Genomic DNA, 16,041 nt, shown 5'->3' on the forward strand with positions numbered 1-16,041 from the left:
ATTTAGGTCAGAAAATCCGGATTTTAGTTCCAATGCCATTACTTATTAACTATATGATCTGGAGACCATAAATTTCTTAATGTATCTGCTCCTCAGTTGTATTGAATGTAAAAAAAGAATAATACTAGGGATCAATCAAATTAATCTATTTAATGGCACTGTTTAGACTGTGTGGCATTATACATACTTTCTAATAATTATTATTTTTGTTCCTTGAGTATCCATGGTATTTATTCAAGAAATATGTACTGCTGTGGGGAGAAAGGGGGTTTATACACAGCACACAGACAGAAAGGGGATATTATCAAGTCTCACCCTCCTAAGAGTATTCAGTGACACTTTTCAGGGAGAGGATTCTTCTCTTCATTTTGTCCTAACATCTGCTTCTATCCCCAGAACCCTCACAGCGGCCTACAGAAGTCGCTTAATTTAAAGCTAGTTCAACAGCATGACAGCTTTTACCCCCAAACCACCGTGGGTGGCTCCCAAAAGCAGCCTGCAGAATGGCGTTTCTCTTCTTGGGTGTTTCTCTTCTTCTTCCCATCTTGGGATACACTGGTAGCTCCATCAGCCTGTGGGTGCACACGAGGTCCTAAGACTACGTAATCTCTGATTAGGACATTGTTTAACTTCTACCTGCTCATGTGGGGATTCAATACCTGCCCCCACCTCCAACAGTCTTCTCCAGTTATGTCTCAGCATGTCAAGGGTAGTGTCTTGCATGAGCTGTGTGTAGGTGCCCAATAAATAGCACCTTTCTTCCCTGTCCAATTTCAGAACTGAGAGAGAGATATAGGACAGGTTGATGGACATCAAAATGATAATCTTATTACTAACAAAAGCTCGATTGCAGGATACCCTTCCAACTGAGGGCACAGTGGGCTGCCTATCACCTCACCCACCAAGTGGAGCTTACTACCTACCTGGGCTAAGCCAGAAGACAGCAGGCATCCCCTAGCATGGGGAACAGACACTGTGCACTCCTGGGACAACCTGGCTCCAAAACAGGAGGGAGGAGGAAGCTCAGTCAAGCAGTTTCAAGTCCCAAACTTGCCAGTCAGAGAACTTCCCTCTCCCTTTCCTACTGGAAATCCCTCCAAACAGAAACAGGAGGGAACAAGGGGTGCCTGCTAACTTTCCAAACATGTTTGCTCGTGTTCTTTGCTCTCTGGCTTCCTCATTCAGGAACCTCCTAATGATTGCAAGGAACACCAGATTCCATGCCCAAGTGGAGAAAGCACCCTTTCTCCATCTCTGTGCTGGGCCCTAAAGGGAAGATGTGCCTGGGTTCAAAATATTCTGAAGTTTCACAGGAAACAGTTTCTTTTTGTTGATTTTGCACCAAAACTCCCCCTTGGCTCCAGCCTTCCCAGACAAAGCGTACGAACCCACGCAAATAGATTCTAGAGGAGATGGGATTTAACGCTTGCGCCTTGGAGCTTGCTCTGGAGACCCTACTGTACAATCATCCCTGCGCCTATGGTCATGGCCTGAGGACTTCTTTGCTGCTCTCAATTTCCCATTCTTGTTTCAGAGATTTTTTAAAATGTGACAACCAACCTCCAATCCTTTAGCTTTTCCCCTTTCTCCTTTTCAAGGAGTTGGTCTTGAAACACCTCTAACCACCTCTTCCCTGGCTTTGCCATCAACGCACAGCATGACATCCTGCCCTTCATGTATTTCCTGAGCTTCCTGTAACTGTCCGATACCGCCTGATTAAAAAAAAAAAAGACTGTAGTTTCCTACAAAGCCTTGTCCAACACCTTGTAGGATCAAACAAAAGATAAAAATACTCTCTTTTCTTGAGCTACCCATTTAAAACCCAAAGCAGCTGTTTGCACAGGAACTCTGAGCATCACTGAAAGGGAAAAGGCCAAAAATCATTTGCACCTTTCTGGACACATCACATTTATTTTAAATATCATGCAGGAGGCGATTCTGACCAGCGGCCAGTGAGCACAGGTTCTCGTTTGTATTCCTCTAGACAGCGACGGCAGTGACTCACAGCTTTTGGAGTTGTGACCCCCCCCATCACTACATATTTGCCCTCCCTTCCCTTCTAAAGGTACAAGGTGGATTTAGGATGGGTGGGAGGATACAGGGTGTTAATGAATGCCAATCACTTTTTAAATTTAAAAAGCTGAAGCTTGGAATCAGTTTTAGTTACCCTAAAATGTCATCAATTATTCTTCTTCCCGGTGATCATTCACATGTCTCAATCTATACTGTGCAACATTATTTATAAAACTTTATTGTACATTCCTTTTATTATAGACTCATTAGTTGATTCAACAAAAGTTTTTTGGTACTTTTTGGGCAGGTGTTAAGGCTACAGAGATGTGATGCATAGGGGAGCAATTCATATAAATAACTCTGAGCCATAACGTTCAAATACAATTCTTTGGGGGCATAGGAGAAATGGGCCATGTACTTCATCCGGTGGATCTTGGAAGACTTCTTGGAGGAGGTGGGGTTTGAGTGGAGTCTAAAGGATGGGTAAAACATTTACAAGGGTTTCATGAGGAGAAAAGACATCTGGGTGGAACTTTGGAGACACAGAGTTTCCTGGGCTCAACCTCAGACTCCTAGGGGTGAGGCCATGGTCCATGTGGTCCTAATGTGTAACCAGGGTTGGGGGCCATCAGGAACAAAGGCTCAAGTCTGTTCAGAGACCAGAGAGTAGATGAAATCTTATAAGGCCATCTCAGGGGGCTGGGACAGTGAGAGCCAGCCATTCTCCATCTCTTCAGAAGACCAAATAAGAGGAATTAAGTGAAGCATGAGGGCTTGGTTTCCTTTGAAGCTAAAGTTCCTGGACGTGAAGTTTGTTAAAGATACTAAGGTTTTTGCGCAATGTGGCAAGGAAGGGCCTTCTCTGGAACAAAGAAGAAAATGCAGTTTAAAATCCAAACCAAGAAACAGTGCAGAATCTCATTTGCCTATGCCAGCAGTTGACAAACTTTTTTTTGCAAAGAGCCAGAAGTAAATTTTTTCAGCTTTCTAGACCATATGGTCTCTGTCACAACTGTTCAAACATGCTGTTGTAGTGCAAAAGCAGTGTTAGACAACATGTAAATAAATGAGTGTGGCTGTGTTCCAATAAAACTTTACTCATGGACACTGAAATTTGAATTGTACATAATTTTCACATGTTATAAAATATCATTCTTCTTTTGGTTGTTTTCAACCATTAAAAAATGTATTGGCTTATTATTCACAACACCCAAGAGGTAGAAACAACTCAAATGTCCATCAACAGATGAATGGATAAATAAAATGTGGTATGCACATATAATGCAATATTATTCAGCCTTAAAAAGGGAGGAAATCCTGTTAGATGATACAACAGGGACGAACCTTGAAGACATTATGCTAAGTGAAATAAGTCAATTACAAAAAGATAAATAGTTACAATTCCATTTATATAAGGTATCTAGTCAAATTCATAGAAACAAAGTTGCCAGGGACTGGGGAGAGGGGAAGGGGGGCTGGGGCTTGTGTTTAATGGGAACAAAGTTTCAGTTTTACACAATGAAAAAGTTCTAAGATGGGTATCAACAATTTGAGTATACTTAACACTACTGAACTATACACTTTAAAATGGTTAAGATGGTATTTCTTTTTTTACCACCATTAAAAATAAAAAGGAAAAAGCAAAACCAAATTCTTCTTTACTCAAAAGTCATACAGAACCAGGCAGTGGGCCCTCTGGGCTGTAGTTTGCCAAACTCTGGCCCATGAGCTGAGAGCAAAAAAATGCTCCAAATCAATGCTTCTCCAATGTCTCCACTGAAATATCTCTAACAAGATATAACGGAGAATACAGACTCCAACACGGGTCTGCCTGCAAGTCTATAAAATTCTTTTAAAATACTCCTTTAAATGAAAATCATGGATATCTTAAAATCCTAGTCCATAATACATGTTGTTTTAATGTAAAATTGACATTCACTGTAAAAAATCTGTAAAAACTGATGCTTGTTCAGGCTCAGAGAGGGTGAGTGACTTAGTCAAGGTCCCAAAGCTAGAACAAGTTAGGTATGGGGCTTGATCCACAAATTCCTGGTCCCAAATGGTCTTACCATCAGGCCTTGGCTGTCTATTCCCAATCCCTACCCCCCCACCCCCCAAGATTGAAGCAGTTTCTAAGGTAGTGATGGAAAACCACTTTTGAGTTTCTACCAAAAAATCATCAATTCATAAGTTTCAAATATTCATTCTGTTCTGTTCTAGGACATTTGGTTTATTCTAAAACTCATTTTCTTCTCCTGCTTTATGTAACTATGCTTTCTCATCCATTTGTAATTTCTTTTTCTTTTTTTTTTACTTTTCCTACTAGCATCCCATTCTGTTATACATTATGGGATGTTACATTATGAGGGACCTGAAAGATTTGTTGTTTGTGTACACCCACCATCATTTTTCTCTTGTGGTAGACTGTAATATTTGTTCAGAATTCTCCCTTCCTTCCCTGCTCTTCTCTCCATCCTGTTGACTTTAGACTTTGCCATAGGTTTGCGTTCTTCAGTGGAATGTGAGCAGAAGTGAGAGTGTGCCAGTCTTAAGCAGAGGTTTTAAGAGGCATTGCGTGTTTCCACTCCTCTGGAGCTCTAACTCTCCTTGAGAGCCATATATCCTGAGTAATGTTTGTTTTTTCAGCCTGGGTCCCAGAATGAGAACCCAACACATGCTCAGCCTACAGGCTAGAGCCAAGCCCAGCCAATCCAGACTCATTTGTTTCTGGAAGCTACTAAGTTTTGGAGGTGTTTGTTACACAGTATTATCCCAGCACAAGCTGACTAGCACACCTTTTGGAACCAGGGCTTTTTAATTAATTAATTATTTTTTTTGGAGCTCCAGCCCTCTTCCACTGTCTATCCATAGGGTCTACTTGGGCTGACTGTCCCCCACCCTGCACCCTGCACCCACCACCGCTACACTGACTAGCTCTCATTCCTCAAACATACAGAGTTTGTGTATCATCTCTGGTGAGATCTCAGCTGTTTTTATCAAAGCTGAGAGAGTCTCATACTCTCTCTCTTGGCCAGCAGAAATGCCTGACCCTAAGCTTTGTCATCTGCTATAAAAGAGTCCCTGAAGAAATCTTATTACCTTAAGGTAGTAAGATAAAGTATAAGATAAGAAATCTTACTTAACTCCTGACTATCTGTTTTATAACAAAAGCATAGAAAGAGGAGTGTGGATCATGGAATACTAGATACCACACCTCTTGGGTGCTTTTTGATAGTGGGAAGGAAAGCATGGAAAACAAATAGCAGTTTTCTCTTAGAATGCAAAGAACAGAAGCTGCAGACACCTGAAAATAAAAGCTATTCCTTGAGCTTTGTGAAAGAGCCGAGTCAGCTCTGAATTATTTGTTCATATGAAGAGCTAGAGTAGTGGTGCGGACAATCCAAAACACCAGTGAAACATAAGAGGCCTTCATATGGGCTGGGAAACCCTAGAGCTGACCCAAAGTGTTTCAGAAGTGCTTCAGGGGAGGTATTTCTTCAAAACAAACTGCTTGAGGAAAACATGCTCCCTTACACTTTAGGATTCTATGAAGATGTGCTGTGAAAAAAATAAAAACCATAAAGGCTACCGATTTAAAATATACGTATGTTTGGCTTTGTTACGTACTTTCTTTAAAAATAGAGTATTTGTTAAAAGCAGTTTTAGGTTCACAGCAAAATTGAGTGGAAGGGACAGAGATTTCCCATATACCTCCTGCCCCTACACACGCAGAGCATAGCCTCTTCCATGATCTACAGCCCCCATCAGAGTGGTACGGTTGTTACAACTGATGAACCTGCATTGATACATCATTATCACCCAAAGTTCATATTTACTTTAGGGTTCACTTTCCCTGTTGTACATTCTGGAGGTTTTAACTAACGTATAACGACATGTATTGTATCATACAGGGCAGTTTCACCGCCCTAAAAATCCTCCGTGCTCTGCCTCTTCATCCCTCTCTCCCCGCTAAACCCTGGCAACCACAGATCTTTTTTACTGTCTTCATGGTTTTGCCTTTTCCAGAATGCCGTATATTTGAAATTATACAGTATGTAGCCTTTTCAGACTGGTTTCTTTCAGGCATATACTTTCTAAAATAAAGCAACATGGGTTCTTAACTGTGTGTGTGAGGTTTTCTTTTTTTTCCTGAGGATAATAAAATAAGTTTACATTCTCTCAGTCCAGACAGCTGGACCATATAGGGACACAGTATGAGTTCTGCCGAGTGACAGGAGAAGCCGACTGGGGATTAAAAGGATAATCCCCAAAGTGGAAAATTAGCTGTGGAAAATCAGGGGTTGACAAACAGCCCCCTCTCCCATGCCTTCTCCTCCTGCTCCACTCTCCTACCCTGCCCCTCCCCACACGCCACGGTTTCCCATGCCTTCTCAGACGTCTGGGTGGCCTCGTCCCACCCCTCGAGTGGACTATCCACGTGAGCCACGATGCAAACGCCTGGACTGGAAAGTCCTATCAGTTGAGTGCTCTAATAGGCATTGGGGGTGTGCAGCGGGGTGGTACTAACGTCAGTAAAATACAATCCCTGCCCTTTACACGCTCGCATTTAATAGTAGTGAGAGACTTGTAAGCAAATAATCTCTCAGGAGAGACTGCAAAAATAGAAACAAATAAAGTGGAGGAACTCTCAACGTGTGGTCCTTTGGAAAGGACTCATGCCCTGCCCCCAGAGAATCTGACTTAATTGGTCTGGGTTGAGTACATTGTTGGATGGTGTCAAACACTCCCCAGGTGATTTTAATGTTAGCCAGGGCTGAGAACCACCACCCTAGACCTACTGGATTAGGGACTCGGGTTAAGGCCCAGCAACCAGTGTTTTAACAAGCCCCTTGGGTCAAGTTTGAAAACCACTGCTCTGTGCTTCTAAGAAGTGGCTGCATGGGAATGGAACGTTCTGGAAAGTGAGCAGTTGAGGCTGGGGCACTGGCCTGGGGGTGAGGGTCTCTTCAACTGGCATCCTCCCCCCTCTTCGCAGCCTCAGGGCAGTGGGCAAGCTCTATCAGAGCCTGGCCTGAGCCCTTGGGATGGGACCTCCTGAGGGATGTGGCCTATGGAGTCCAGTCCTGAAACCACAGAGCCTCCCTCCACGCCTCGGTCTCTCGACCAGTGCTCACTTCCGTCAGAGCTCCTTAGTGGGCAGGACAGGCTGGACCTGTGGAAGGCCACAGTGAATGGCCAGAAAGGTCTGACTGGAGAACCCTAACTTCAGTTTTATAGCTCCTTGTCCTTTCCCCTAAACTGGGCCCCCCACCGAGGGCTGGCTTTTTGTAAAATTTAAAACCCAGACAGGAGCTGTGTCTGTCCCCATCCCGAGACAGAAACCGTGCCTCCTTTTTTGCACATCCAACATGTCATCCCAAACAATCATGCCCGCACCCACAATAACAGCAGCGCTTTGCCCAGAGCAACCAAACCCTGACCCCCGATCTCCCCGACCCCCCAACTCTTCCATCCCAGCTGATAGAAAACAGCTAGTCCAGCGGCCTTCCCACCACGCGCCCCCCTTCCCAGGCCAACTGGGCAGGGCACGACCCCCCCCCCCCCCGTGGTGTCCAGCGCGCTGCCCAGCGCTGGGACCCCGCGGGCAGAGGAGGGATCCTCGCTCCTGCCTCAGCCGGCGTCAACGCCCCGCGCGTCGCCCACAGCTTCTGGCGGTTGCGGGCCGAGGCCCCCTTCCCCGTGGGGAGGGGCTGCGGCCGCGCGGAGTCGCGACAGGTTTGGAGGCTCCTCCCCTGGGGTGGCGGAGCAGGAAGCGGGGCGGGGGCGCGGGCGCGGGGGCGCGCGGTGCGGGGCGAGCGCGCGGGGCCCGGGGCGGCGGAGTATGCGCGGGCCTCGGCGGCCAGCCCCGGCGCACAGCCGCGGCCGGGGCGCGCGGCGCGGGGCGGAAAAGCCTGTTTACACAGACTGCACACCGCCTGGGGAATAATGCAGTAAAGGAAGTGAGCCGGCTCGGCCTGACTGCTCCAACTTCCTGCTCTCACACACACCAGAGGGGGAAAAAAAAAAAAAAGAGGAGCGAGAGAAAGAAAAAAAAAGGGGGAAAAATCAGGATCTCATTACAAGAGCAACAGACCGTCTGCAGACGCCTGTCAGCATGGAAAGTCGGGGGCTTTTGCCCGGGTCCTCCTAGAAATTCCCCCGAAGAAGGCTCTTGAAAGCTCCCCCACATCTGGGTAGGTAACAGGGCTTCTGCCTGTTGCTCGGACGCTTGCAAAGTTTCGTTTGGGGTGTTTTTGGGTTTTTTTTTTTTTTTTTCCTTTTCTTGGGCTTGGTGGGGGTGGGGCGGTGGGCGCCGCGGGGTGGGCTGCGGGCCGGGGTGGGAGTGGGGGTGCGTCCGCGAGGGACGGCCGGCCCGGGGAGGGGGCGCCGCGGGGGATGCTCTGTCGCGGCCACCGCTGCCGCCGCTGCAGCTCGCGCGCAGGGCCAGGGGCTGGGGGACCCTGCGCCGGCAGTTCCCCGCCCTGGGGCTGCGAGCCCCGAGGACTGGGCGCCGGGAGTGCAGCCCCGGGGGCTCGCTCAGGGCATCGCTGCAGGCAGTGGGGGCAGCAGGGGACGGCAAGACTTGGGGTCCCGGGGAAAAACCGTGACTGGTGTCTGGAGCAGGCGTTGTGCCTGGAGGCTGGACCACCGCTGGCCTTCCAGCTGGGACTGCGGTCGGGCTCCCCTCTGGGAGGGCAGAGGGCACCGGTGCTCGGATCCAGGGATGGAGAGGGGAGGTGGAGGGCACAGGGCTGGGGGCTGCGTCCATTCGCGCTTGGCAGGTGACCCCAGCCCAGGTCACCGCCCCAAGAGCACTCCCAGTCGGACATTTAAAAGCCAGTGGAGTCTTTACTGGATACGGTTTTGGAGAAGGACCGGGCAAGAGACGATCGTGGCGCCCCCCGCTCTTTAGCTTCGAACTGAATGTTGGCCTGTAACGCTACTGTAACTTTTGGGGGGGGGGTAAAAATTTCGGGGTGTGGTTAAGAAAGAAAAATAAAAGATCTCGGTTTTGTTATGTTTTCTGAACCGAATCATCCTGGGGACAAGCTGCTGTTAGGTGGCGGGTGGAGGTGGGAGCAAGAAATGTTATTTTAGAAACTGCAAAAGGGGCTTTTTAGAAAAAAAAAAAAAAAAACGAGTGTCGGGAGAGTTTCTGGCTTGTCTGGAAACGGCAAGACTAATTGCCATGCGCTTCCGCTTTGAAACTGGCAGCAGACAGCATCTTGAAAATGACTCACTAGAGGAGCTCACAAAGAAACTGTGGTTTGCTCCTTCTCAGGTTTATGTATTTGTGCCTTTTACAGTTTCCTTTGTAGTGTTCGAGGGGTACCCCGCCCCTTCCCCGCCAGCCCCCTCCCTCCCTCCCTTGAAAGCCCCTGGACGGTCTTTAACTCGCCCCCGTCCCCCAGCCCGGGGTAGGGGGGTGCAGGGGGAGGCCGAGTTGTTTTTGGAGTTGGCTGGGGAGAGGGTTAGAGGGATTCTGCTGCTACAGGGGGAAAAAGTTCCCTGAATTTTCCACTGGCTGCTGCAGGAAGAGAGAGCCCCTTTAGTCATTGCTAAGTAATGTCTGCACACACACCAACTAATCTCATTAGGAGTTTCCGCTGCTCGGCACAGGAGGGGTTTTGTGCAGCCACTGTCAGCCCGAGGAGCCCAGTGCCGGGGAGGGAGACCAGTTACGGCTTTATTTACTTAGAGGTGCAGCCGCCCAACGAACCTTTTCAGGGCAGCATCTTGAAAACTTTGAAGTCACTTTGGCCATTTTGGATTTGACTTACAGGTTTTCTTTCCCATGTGTGTGTGGGCGGGGGGGCGGGGGTACGGGGGCGTTAAGCGGCTCAAACGCACCCGTCTTCTCCTATCGGGGCTTGAGTCTTTGTGGGGAAGAAGAGAAACCAAACATGCTCTAGGCATCTGTTAATGAGCTGAAATCGATTTGTGAGCCTTAGTGCCAAACCAAATACCCTCAGATCTTTCTCTTTTTCTTTCTTTCTCTGTGGTACACAGTTATTTGGAAAAGGTCAGTTATGAGTTCCAATTTATGAGGATTATAAAATTACAAATTGTGTTAGGACGGCACGTGGGTCAGACAGTTAAGGAGACTGTCCTTAGTGTTCTTAGAGTTTCCAGTAATGATCCTGTCTGCAAAACCCCCTGAATATGAAGAGTGATGGCCTTTCTATGCCAAATATAGCAAAGGCCTTCTGCCTTTTTTTTAAAAAAACAAAAACAAAACCAAAAAACTTTAAATGTTGCCTAGAAATGTGTAGAGTTACTAAAAAGGGTAAAGAATTTTAAGGAATCTGATGGGGGGCCCTTTATTGACAAAGATATGTTGCCTCTCTCTTGAGGGTTTTTAAAGTGTTGGCATTTCTTTTACAGTGGTGAAGTGTGTCCTAGAAACAACCCAGCCAGCCCTACCAGGGTGTGAGTCAGTGGACATGAGTACAAGTCCCTAATGCCGTGTCTTGTGTAGAGTTGGTGCTCAATAAATTGTTGCATTCAATTTGCATTGAAAGCTGTGAGTAGGATAACAAAACGTAATAGATAAGAAAAGCTTTCAAGATCTAACATCATTCTGCATGATAGTTCCTTAAGAATGGACATTGTACATATTCTTTCTCAAGAGTGCATTTCCTTCAAATAAAAAGGAAGTATTCAGAATTCCTCATTCCAACAAGTAATTATTGGAGATGCATGAAGTTCATTTAAGTCAGTGGTTCTCAATGAGGAGTAATTTTGCCTCCCAGGAGACATTTGGCAATGTCTGGAGACATTTTTGGTTGTCTTAACTAGAGGGGGTGCTACTGGCATCTAGTGAGTAGAGGCTGGAGTTGCTGCTAAACATTCAACAATGCACAGGAAAGACCCCCCACAAAGAATTTTCTAGCTCAGAATGTCAATAGTGCCCAGATTAAGAAACTCTTATTTACCTTAATAGTGATGGTGAAGATGATGAAAACTCTTTCACATGCATTCATTGAACAAATAGGGCATTGAAAAGTTGTCAGTTGTAGTTTTTTGCCACATGTATAATATAGTATTTGTGAATTTTTCTCTTTTTGGATAGTAACATGCAATAGAATGACATGCAAATGATGACGTTGTAGTGAGGTACCCTTTGTGAGCTGAATTAAACCATCCCTGAACCCCTACAGGCATAGCCTCTTCATGCACGTGGTACCAATGCTTTTCAGACCAGAATGGCAGTAGCCCAGATGGGGAAGAGCAGCAATTTTTCAGTTCCATTTCAGTTCTGAAGTTACCTAAACATTTATTAAAGACCTCCTCTTTTTCCTATATAAAAAAATTAAATAATTCAAGACTGCTAATATACAGTAAATGTAACTCTGAGATCATATATTAAAATTTATATTTTTGATAACCTTTCGGAACTTGAATCTTTTCCTGAAATTAGTTTTAAAGGACTTACAGGCAGTGTATATAAATTCAAATATTCCCTTCTTAGCTGTCAGATATTGGATTTTATGTGTTCTGTGGTACTCAATTATATTTATACATCTGTCTGATTCAGAAGACCAATGTAGTGCTGTGAAATGTTGTCAAACATGACCTATTGACAACCCAAAACACTCAATAAAAAATTATCCAAGGATGTAACTTCCTGCAGTAGAGTCTTTTTTCACTGAGGGTGAGTTACTGCTTACCAATTGATAGTTTTGTTCCCTTCCAGTTCCAGAGAATTACTCATTCATCTCAGACCTGGGGTTCCTCATTAAACTTTTTTATTTTTGTACTTTAGAGTAGAGACGAGGGTAGAGGATGTCTCACTATGTTGCTCAGGCTGGCTTTGAACTTCTAGGTTCAAGCGATCCTCCTGCCTCAGCCTCTGGAGTAGTTGGGACTATATAGACACATGCTTCCTCATTAAACCTTAAAAGGAATGGGCTCTCTGTCCATTCTGGTTTTGCCCTGCTGTAGAGCCCAGACAATGGGCTTCCAACACGTTCCCAAGGGCCTGCACCTAAACATACACATGAGAGAGGCATGGATGATTTGCATGAAGGACTCTCAACAGATTTTCTTTTATGTTTCACACAAAAGTTTTTTATGTCTGGTTATCCATAATTCCTCTTTGCCTTCATAGATTGATTTATACTTGAGACCATGCTAGCATAATAGTATTTTCTATAAGTTAGTTGTTTTTTTCTGTTGTAAAAAATATTAGCATGAATTACCTTAGAGAGATAGAGAAAATCACAATGAAAAAAATAGACATCTCACATAATTCCACTATTTACATTTTGATGTATTTTTTTTTAGTCTTTTAAAATGGGTATGTGTATATATGTATAAACACATACACACATAAAATTTTTAATTGGAATCACAGTACTTAACTGCTTTGTAACTTATTTTCACTTAACACTTCATGTAACACACTTTAATAACTAGTACTAAGACTCAAGTTATCACGTAGAGCTTGTATATCGATCTAATAAATGTGTTGACTCAACAATGGATTGACATAATTTCTACATGAACTTGTTCAATGTTTTTGTCCTCTGTGGTTCAAGTAATGTTCTAAGAATGCTGCCCTCTTGAAAGACTGAGTTCCTGTGTGCTGTGAAATTTGGGATTTTGAGGAGTTTCTCTATGATTTAAGAATGAGTCATGATTTGCAGTAGAGCATCAAGATGTAGTAACAGGAAGTACAGGGCACTACACATCAAAATAGAATGTGAAATGATGAAAGAAGAGAAACTAGGTTAAATTGAAAATACACCTTGGAATTAGCCAACTATGAAGGGGGAGGAAGGTGCATTTTATACATTTTGACAACTCTTATTTATTACTGTTTCATTTTATGTCAGTAGAGTTTCCAAACTTTGAAATTGGTGTTTTAAATTGATTTTTAGCTCAAGATTACTATTGCCCATGGCTACTTTGAATTGAGGTCATTCAGCTTTTTGATCGAAACCATGAAAATGAGACCATGAAAACTCTGGTTTTGCCACTTATAGTGCAGCCCTGGTAAATTGAATTATCAGCGTGTGTGTGTGTGTGTGTGTGTGTGTGTGTCCTGTTAGATCCTAAGGGCTTTTAAAAATGATGGATCATTTGGTCTTTTAAATAACTATTCTATGCAGAAATTTGATTCTTCATGATTCCTACCTGAAACCAAAATAAAAATGGCTTTTTACCCATTATTGAAAACTTACATATATGTCAGCAGTTTTACAATACACTTCAAACTGGTCATTTCAATAAATTTTGATTTGGTTTGAATTGCCACTAGGAATGAACTCATTGACTATTGATATGCATAAATTTATATTTCCTGGAAAGTAATTACTAAATTTTTCTAAGAATTAAATAGGATTATTTTATAACATGGCTGAGAGATTTACTTGTATATTTTTACAGAAATTAAGACGATGGTTATATTAATGTATTCTAACTTGAATTGGACTAAAATGAATTTACATACTTTAAAAAGAGAATCTAAAGCACATGGTATATAGTGTTCTTAAAGCTACTATATCTGAGAACAATTCCCAATTATCCATGTATAACATGGGAGTGATGGGATGGGTATAAAACACACTTATCTGGATAACGTCTGTCTTTGTTTTTGTTTTTAATTGACATAATAATTGTACATATTTAAGGGGTACATAGTGATGTTTCCATACATAAAATGCATAGATCAGATCAGGGTAATTAGCATATCCATCATCTCAAACATTTATCATTTCTTTGTGTTAAGAATAGTCAACATCCTTCTTCTAGCTGTTTGAAACTATATAATGTATAATTGTTAACTATAGTCATCCTGCAGTGCTATAGAACCCTGGAATTTTTTCCTTTTATTGATACCTTCTTTTAAGATTGATAAGGTTTGGGCTCCTTTAGGCAATAGAATAAAGAATATGAGACTTTTGGTGTACCTCCGTCTTTTAAAAAAAATTGAGATATGATCTACATCATTAAAATGCACAGATCTTTAATGTTATCATATACCTCTGTGTCGCCCACTCAAGAGAGAATATTTCCTTCATCCCAAAACATTCCTTATTTGTTTTATTCTATTATGACAATTTCATGATTCTAACACATAGATTCTTAAACCCCAGAACACCTTGATAAAATACTGCAGTATTTTTTATTCAATCTGCTTGGTTAAAAATAAATCAATAGGGGTGTAGTGGCTCCTGTCTTTAATCCCAGCACTTTGGGAGGCTGAGGCAGGAGGATGGCCTGAGGTCAGGTGTTCGAGACCAGCCTGGGCAACATAGTGAGACCTTGTCTCTATAAAAAAAAGAAAAAATTAAAAAAAAAATTTTTGAATCATTAAAATATATAGATTTTTTCTCATCATACAGTAAGAGGGAAAAGTCCCTTCTATATTACTTAATATCCAAAAAATATTTAAACTAGCCAAAAGTAATATGTCTTGTAGGAAAAAATATATTCCCTTTTGGGTTGAACTAATTGGGTTGAGAGGACATTAATCTCCCTGGGCCTCAGTTTCTTTGGCCTGATGGTGAAGTGATTGAAGTGGATAAGCTGGGATAATCCCTTTCAAGTCAGAAGTCCTATTTGTGTACTAGTTTTTTAGAGTAAAGAACCCGAATCCTTCTAAGAATTGTGAATTTTTGCTGTCATCCTCAAACAGTTGACTTACAGACATACACAGCAATTTAAACAAACTGCTATTTTGTGGAGGGAAGGGGTTCCCCATAAGTTTCCCCTTCAGTTCCATTTTGTCCCCTTATTACATGAGGAACACCCAATGGAAGGTCAGTGTTAGCTGTTGTGCTTCATTTTTCTTCCTGGTCTTTTGAATTTTGTGATAGGCAACACTCATTTCTAATAAGCCAGAGCTGCCTCATTCTTGGGGACACCAATGACTGTCTCTTGGTTGGGTGCTAAGTAGGCCCAGATAGGATTTTGGTCACCTGGTTAGATCCCTACTCCTTCCATCTGATAGTCTGAAAGTGCTCTCCATCCCCCCCTGCTGTATTTGGAGAGCTCCCATGTTTTCTCTCGCCCCTTCCCATCCCTTCTCCATCCAGAAACTAGAACAATCCTTTCAAAACACAGTTCTGACCATGTCACTCCTCTCCTGAAAATCTTCCAGGGCTTCAGTTTAGGACAAGGACCAAAATCCTTAACTCAATCTACAAGATGTGATTTGGGCCAGCCACACCGGCTTTTCCTCAATTCCTCAAATGCTTAAGGTGCCTCTGTCCTCTGGGCCTTTGTAAATGCTGTTTTCTCTCTTGGGAATCCTCCCCCAAGGCCCCTGCCCATTCCCCACTCCCATGAATTTTTCAAACTCCACTCTGCAATTTGTAGTCATCCCTCAGTTCACTCTCAGCTCAGCTGCTCAGCCACCACTTCCCTGGGGAAACCTTTGCTACCCCCGCAGACTAGATGTCCCTCAGTCATCTCTTCCTGGCCCTTGGGGCCTTTGCCATAGGCTTTATTTACAGGTTTCTTCATTACTTGAATTCTCACTCTCTAAATTCTTGCTATCCAAACACAGGAACTGGACAGTTGTAGACACACATTTCTGGAGCTAGGGCTGGAGTCCCTCATTATTCATTCATACCCTTTCTCCAAAACTCAGGAACTAAGTAGATGTGATAGTACAGTATCCCTCATTATCTGAAATCCCTGCCACACCTTTGAACCCATTAGACTCGGCCAGTGAGGGGTACCTGTGCATGTATGTGTCATGATGAGTTCCACACCTGTGGTACCCATCAGTCTGGAAGCTCCCTTTGGGCCCACCTCTGTTTTTCTCATCCTTGTATTTATCCCAGCACTTTGTACAATACCTAGCACTCAGTGAATTAAAAACCATCTGCAAAGGAGAAAACTTGTCAGTAGAGTCCCTCCGTCTTGCCATTGGACTTGATAAAGCACCTTGTTGCTATGCATATATCCAGCTTTTTCTTAGACAGTAAATCAGGCAGATGACTTAGTTAAACTATAAAGATAGCCAAAAAGGTCCTCTATACCTGTGGTCCCCACTTCCTGGGGCCTGTTAGGGAC

The 16,041-nt window shown here is 43.7% G+C and overlaps 1 protein-coding gene across 3 annotated transcripts in view; it reads left to right on the plus strand.

Annotated features, from left to right (window-relative positions):
- ELK3 (ETS transcription factor ELK3) overlaps window positions 1-16,041 on the plus strand; it is a 162,159-nt gene that overhangs the window by 89,383 nt on the left and 56,735 nt on the right. Inside the window, exons 1-2 of one of the 3 annotated variants that reach the window (XM_069491355.1) lie at window positions 7,860-8,207; window positions 11,552-11,668. The exons of 1 other annotated variant lie outside the window; for it this stretch is intronic. The gene's annotated coding sequence lies outside the window, so the exon portion shown is untranslated. Of the gene's footprint in view, window positions 1-7,859; window positions 8,208-11,551; window positions 11,669-16,041 lie in introns of those variants that run through there. One more of the 3 variants, XM_069491354.1, reaches the window with a different exon arrangement.

Source organism: Eulemur rufifrons, chromosome 16 (genome assembly GCF_041146395.1).
Source record: "Eulemur rufifrons isolate Redbay chromosome 16, OSU_ERuf_1, whole genome shotgun sequence".
Classification (NCBI taxonomy): Eukaryota; Metazoa; Chordata; class Mammalia; order Primates; family Lemuridae; genus Eulemur; species Eulemur rufifrons.